Below are 6847 nucleotides of genomic sequence, written 5' to 3'. Positions count from 1 at the left end.
AGGCGTTTTGGGCAGCGGGCAGGTGACTGCCTCTCACAGCAACGTGTCTTTTTCAAGAAGCAAAATATTTTCTTTTTTTCGGCTGAAGACTTTTATTTTAAACATCAAAGGATTTTTATTTATATTTTTTTTAATTTTATTTTCTCAGAGTAAAATACCCTTTGGCGTTTCTTGTCAATAAAATAGGTGCTGGATGGTACAGAACACTTGTACTTTTTTTAACAGTGTAAGGTTTTGTGTCTTAGAAGATAGCCTGTTTTAAAAGCAGTAAGTTAACCTGCCTTCTTTTCTGTCCTTTCCTCTCCTACACAGCTTTTGCATCTTACTATTGTATAGCTGAGACAACAAGGGATTAAACCTGAAAAACGTAAAAACCTACTAGAAATATGTAAAAAAATAACCAGACCTAGAAAGACAAGGAGGAAAAGAAATTATATATTATTATAAAGTTAAATGAAAAAAATACTATAACCTGTGTCCCAATTCACATTCCAAAATATCTCTGAAAAACTAGGGATGCACATTATCAATTATTACCAGTTCTGAACACAGCAGAAACAGCTTGAGTGGAAATGATCAAGCTTATAACCTACATATTTGACTCTTTACCCTATGAAATTATTTCTGTCTTTAAAAAATCTACATAAAAGGTCAAGTGCTCGTCTCTGCTGTCACAAATTAGAAATTTAGTACCTGCCTCCCGAGTTTCCCATTGACTAAACTTCACGTTACAACTGATTCTGTGCAGTGTGTGCAGCACAGGAAATGAAAACTGAAACTCCAGAGCTCAGATCTAACATGTTAATCATTGTCTAGTGCAAAATAAGCTCGTCTCGGGGGCAAGATGGGAAACCATCTGCATCAGAAGGACCCCAGCTGAGCTCGTGTGAGCCTGGTGGTTTCCCAGTCATTGCAGACAGAAACCTGAACCCTGTGGCCTGCTGTGAAATCAGAGCTCAGGCAGGTAAAGTAATACCAGTACAAGCGTGATCTGGTTTTGTTCCACTTGAAATGAGCAGCTCCCGAAAGATGATCTGGACTGGATTCACTGAAGGGACTTCAGACTAAGCCAAAGCTTAAACTGGACTGGGTCAAAAATGATTCATTTTCCCCAGCATGCTTCAGAAAAAAATAAAAGACTCACTTTGGTAAGGGCTGATGGCTCACCCCTCTGAGCTTCAGTGTTTGAAAATGGAGTGGAGACACACTCAGGGAATCTTGATTTCTGACAAAAATCTTCTGCTGATAAAAATATGGTTCAGTGAGAAATGTAAACCTGTGTTTGGCTGAACAAGTTTAAGTAGGTTTTGCCATTCCTATCTGTTTCATAAACTATTAAACTGACTGTGGTGTGACTTAAGTAGGTTTAAGCCCACAGAGTCAGCTCTTATATTTACATTTTCCTTCTCCTGAACATCATCTCCAAATGCAGACTACTAAATTTGAATGTTGGGTGAACTATGCCAGTATTACTCACATTGCAAAGGGCAGAAAGACAAGAATGTAACAAGAAAAACAATTTACTATAGGCTGTAAAAAAATATGCATGTTCAGCTAGGCTATGCTGTGGCTTAGTAAAGGGAAAAATACTGTATTTTTTTGCAACAAATTGAGACTGCACACAGAAGAACTTCCAACAGACCTCCCAAAAAACTCCCCAGTTCCACTGCTGAATTCAGGCCAATTGACAATCTCGGACCTTTTATGAATATTTAAATTCACATGCTCTTTATTAAATTTATTAGATGTAAAAACTCATAATCCACTTACATTCAGGCACATCTGGCATTTCAAGTGATAGAAAATTCCAGAAGATGGAGGGAGAAAGTGAAGGTTGGATCTGTTGTTTTATAAAAGAGTCATAGGAATGACCCATAAATGGAAGTTACAGACTCTAATAAAGATTCCTAGTAATGTCATTGAAAAGCTATAGTGGGACAAAACCAGTAAAGCTATAAATGAATTTTACTGAATTATTTAATTTCCTTTAATGAATTCATTTGTATGAATTCCTGTCAGCATCCTTTTATAAGAAATGTATCTCTTCAGACAAACATGGTATTTTTACCATCCCACAAATAAAACTGATCACAGTAATTGCAGTGGCATGAAAAACGTAGATTCCCATCTGGCTTTTGACTGAGTTCCACACAATATTCCAATCAAATGATGAGAAAGGGATTGCAAATTGGTCAACTGGATTGCACTGATAACGTGAGACTTGCCAGACTTCTTAAGGGCCAAGCAGAGCAAATTTAGGAGCAAGGCAGAAGTTACCTTTTTGTTTCTTTAATGTGATAAACATCTAAGAGTGAAAAGAGAAATAAGTTTCTTGATGATCCTACTGACACCTGCAGAGCCCTGCTTAGACCTATCCTACTTTTTGCTATGTATGGAAAATTCTCACATTTCAGGGAAGTCACTAAGTATTCAGAGCCATCATTTTCCCTCTTGTGCAAAAGGAAAAAAATACAAAATTCATCTGTGTGGATTTCATCTCCCTTCTCAATTTAATTACACCTTACATCATTTTTCTTATTACATCATTTTTCTTATTTATGGTAATATCCTTGAAGAAATACGACGGTTTGGGTTTATTTCGGATAAAAACCCCAATGCTTGTGCTGACAAATAAAGCAGTAACCCCTTAGGGTTGGAGAGAGCTCCAGGTACAGATCCCTAATACCATCAAGAATCAAAGGAAGCTGTGACATTCCAGGACCTGGCACATGGACCTTCTGGATCCACGTGGCAAAGGAAGGTCTGGAGCCTCCCAGGATGGAAACTGCTCCCCACTCACCCTTCCCAGCCCTGCTGAGTAAATAAATTCAACATCCTGTGTTGCTGAGTGGTTTTATTTCATCCATCCCACCTGACATCCATCCCACCTGACAGCCCTGTGACACTTCATCCATCCACAAGCCATATTCCATAGGTGCCTGGCATGGTAACATCAGCACCAGACCCCAAGGAGCTGGGCTGACAGGGGCAAACCCTTGCCCAAGGACCACTAAAGAAGCATGAGAGCATTACAGCTGAGCTGAGCCAGCAGCAGCTCACCTGAGCAGGGACCTGGTGTCCCGAGTCCCTGCTCTGATGGCAAACTGTCTGCCACGGACAATTGGGCTTTTTGATGTTTTATTTCTCCCTTTTATTAGATTTTATCGCTGCAGATTGTTTGAATGCTGGGGATTATTTTTCCAACAGCTTTTTTCCTCCTTGAACACCCCCAAGGCCACAGTTCTTCCCATTTGGTTGCTGGTTATTTTAAATATGAAAACCTGATCTTAAGCACACATATCCTGTTAAATAAGTACAGTTATGTTATTTTCATAACACCTTCCCAAGATTTCCATGAATTATTCACTCATAATTAAATATTATTTCTTATAAATGTAATACTACTTTGTGGTTTTCACTCACTATTTTTGTAGCATTTTCAGTCATTCACTACGACCATTTTATTCCTTTTAGACAACACATCCACCAGCCACATATTACTCAGGTTTCTCTTTCCATGAAGACCCTTGGATTGCAAAGGATCAGAAAGGATGGATTACCCTTATGGATAATATCTTCCCAATGTTGAAAGGGTTTCATCTGCCTTCATTTCTGCATGGAAGTGCTTAACAATGCTGCAGAGTCAAACCATGCAAAGTCTCGCTATGTTTGTGGAAACACAAGTGTTCTCTCGTCCTCAAACAACTTTCCAACCACCTAAATATATCCCTCTGTGATTTAAACCCCTCTGTAAACCCACTTCAGGTGTCTTCAGGGATCTCTTTCTCCCACGCTTCTGCGGAAGGAGAATTTCAGGCGAAGTCAAAGCTCCTTGGAAAAGTCTCTCCCTGTTTTTTCTCTCAAACACCATTTGTTTCTTCCTCGTTAGTTTGAGGAATAATGATGCTACTGGATTTTCCTGAAATTTGTCCGGCTCTTACTGCAAAAGAGAACTTATAAGAAGACCAAGACATACAACTGCAGTTAAGTCAAGGTTCTCAACACGTGATTCTAGCAACGCACCTGTGGTGAAGCAGGGTTATGAATTCCCAAATTGTGCTCCAATCATTCTCCACCTTAGGATACGACACATAAAATGATGCCATAATCCACGTGGTTTTAGGTTTACAGAGCATTGGACCACCTGCACCACCACCAAGGTCTCCCCAGGAAGGAAATACAGGGCAGAGAGAACCTCCAGCTCTGCCCAGAAGTGACAATTCTGTCACGCAGATTCTCAGTTTCAAAGAGTAATTTGTTTTTCACTTGTATTTCAGAAACTGTCAAGTGCTTCTTAACCAGTAACTTCTGTTATGTGTGTGTTTTTTAAAGGAGGTAAATGGGGTCTCAAAAATTCAATGTCTGCACATACATTGCAAAAAAAAAAAAAAAGAAGAAAAAAAAAAAGCCAGTTTAGAGAACAATGTGGGCATGTGTTTTTAAACTACTGTTCGTGCAGTCTGGTCAGGACTGTGTGACACAGTATACAGTGTTTTGTCATCCAAGGAATGTCTTTGATCAAGAGTTTATGCAAGGAGAAAAAAAAAAGCCATGAAACCCTAATCCGTTCCCACAGTCCAGTAAACGTGAGCTGGACAAACAGTGGACAATGGCAGCAAAGCTTGGGGCTGGAACAATGGCTGCAACTAAAAACATTAAAGGCTTGCTGACTCACAGTTCCTACTATCAAGAAAAAATTCCATGTGGTGTTATTCCCCAGAATCCTGAAGATGCTGAAGGTTAAAACCTGTGATTATTATTGCACCCTGAGATGGAGCAGCGACACACGGGGCTAAACGATTAAAACAATGAAAGACAGTGACAAATACTGGGGTTGATTCTGTCCAAGGCAGATCAGGATGCAGAGGCTGAACAATCAACCTTCCTTCTGCCGAACATTTCACTAAAATAAATTCTGTAATTTTATTATAGAGCAAATACCACTTAAATCCTTTCAGTCAGTAGGCCACTATTTGAGACGTCACCCATGGAAATTCCGCACGACTGTAACAAAGCTTCCCAACTTTTCCAAACAAAAGCTTTATGCCATTTCTTATGCCTATTCAGAAATCTTCTGTAGGCAGTTTTGCAATGCCCAAACCAGAATGTTGTACTAGTGGTCAATGTAAATTGATGTAAAAAAATGGGATAGAATAATTAAAACCATTGTGCAGCAAGCCACAGTGCCTGATTTTTTTCTGTTTTACCTTTCATATATTTCATGGATTTACAAAGTCTTCCATGCTGGCTTTCCACACAGTAATACATCACTTGATAGAGCTCTGTGTATGGTGAGGGGGTACTAAATACTTAAGAGAATTATAGGACGAAAAATGCTGCAAAAATTCAATTATTACACCGAGGGAACGAACACTCCAGTGATTAAGGCAGGAATATTTGCAGTGTGGTGCCAAAGAGACACCCCACAAATGAACTAACTGCACAAGCTTTCAAAATAGTGCATAAAAGGTTTTTTATTATTATTTTTATTATCACTAGAGGCCAGGCTGGTCCTGCAATTCCAAGCACTGGGACACACCGGAGCACTTCAGCAGTGGATTGCTCCAGTTGGACACCAAAACCTGCAACTGGACACTTGGGCAGGACTCTTTTCACAGCTCCCAAATCCCCATTTTCTCTGGTGATATGTACACTCCTGTGGTAATATGTGCTGTCACAACTTTATCCATTAGAAAAACAACTCTGGCAGACTGTAAAATGAGAATCTTCATGGTTACTTGCCAAACTATGGAAGCTGGAGTTTTAGGCTGTAATTAGACCAGAATCCACGGCCAGGAGAAGTTGCAAAGGGCAAGTATTCAAAAGGCACTAACATTTATAGCACCAAGAATAGAAAGAATTACAACATTACCAAAAATACTAAGCCTTTTGTTTCAAACCAAAGCCTTTCTCTTTAATCAGGGTGAGATATTATATCCCACACACATAACTCTGTAACTCTGGAGTGACCTGAACAAAGAAAAATCAGAGAAAACCAGAAATAAGGATTCTCATGCAGGGGGCCTTCAGGTAATTCTAATATTCCAGTAGATTTCAACCTATAACACATCAGCTCTTTCTCAAAAACATGAAGTGCTTCGTGCTGCTATCCCTGCAGAAATTAAGAAAGCAACTACCCTGGCATGGAGCCTTATCCTCACCTTGCTTACCCACACCTTTATCTCCAGAAAATAGTGTTAATTAGCATCACCAACATTCCCTTTCCAGCATGCAATGCTGTTTTTTTTTTATTTTTAATTATTACTCTCCTGTAATTACAGGACATCATTAAAAACCCTAAGAATGTTCAAAAAAGCCACACAGGGACAAGGCAGACACTTTTATATTGAGAACAACAGTAGAAAAGAATCTCAGATCATTAAATCAGAACTTGAGATAGAAGGCTGTATCTAACACAGTGTACAGGAGAAAAGCCCTACAACTTTATATTCAAAAAGGGCTGTAAGTGCATACAGAAAAGATGCCAACAGAACATGACTCATGGATTTTAAACCTCAGCAATTCAGATTATTTGATCTCTTTCTGTATCTTAAAAGGGTATCAGCTCTTACTCTAAAGCACTCTGGAATATTAGGGTGCAGGCAGACTTTTGACAGATGGATCTCCCTTTATTCCAATAGAGGAAGTTGTATTTCCAGCCAAAGTTAATAAGCACTCATAAATCCACTGCAGGTTTAAACTCTCTCTTGCATCTCTTCGAAAACAAAAACCTACATAAACTTGATCCACTGGAAAATTAAAACTTATCAATAAAAATGTGCTACCATTTCAGAAGACACAGACCAAAATGTGTACTTTACTCACCAAAAATAACCCTACAAAACCA

The sequence above is a fragment of the Corapipo altera genome, unplaced genomic scaffold (assembly GCF_003945725.1).
Source record: "Corapipo altera isolate COAL_440 unplaced genomic scaffold, ASM394572v1 RXGC01000072.1, whole genome shotgun sequence".
In the NCBI taxonomy this organism is placed as follows: domain Eukaryota; kingdom Metazoa; phylum Chordata; class Aves; order Passeriformes; family Pipridae; genus Corapipo; species Corapipo altera.
Note: the sequence above shows the minus strand (reverse complement) of the source record.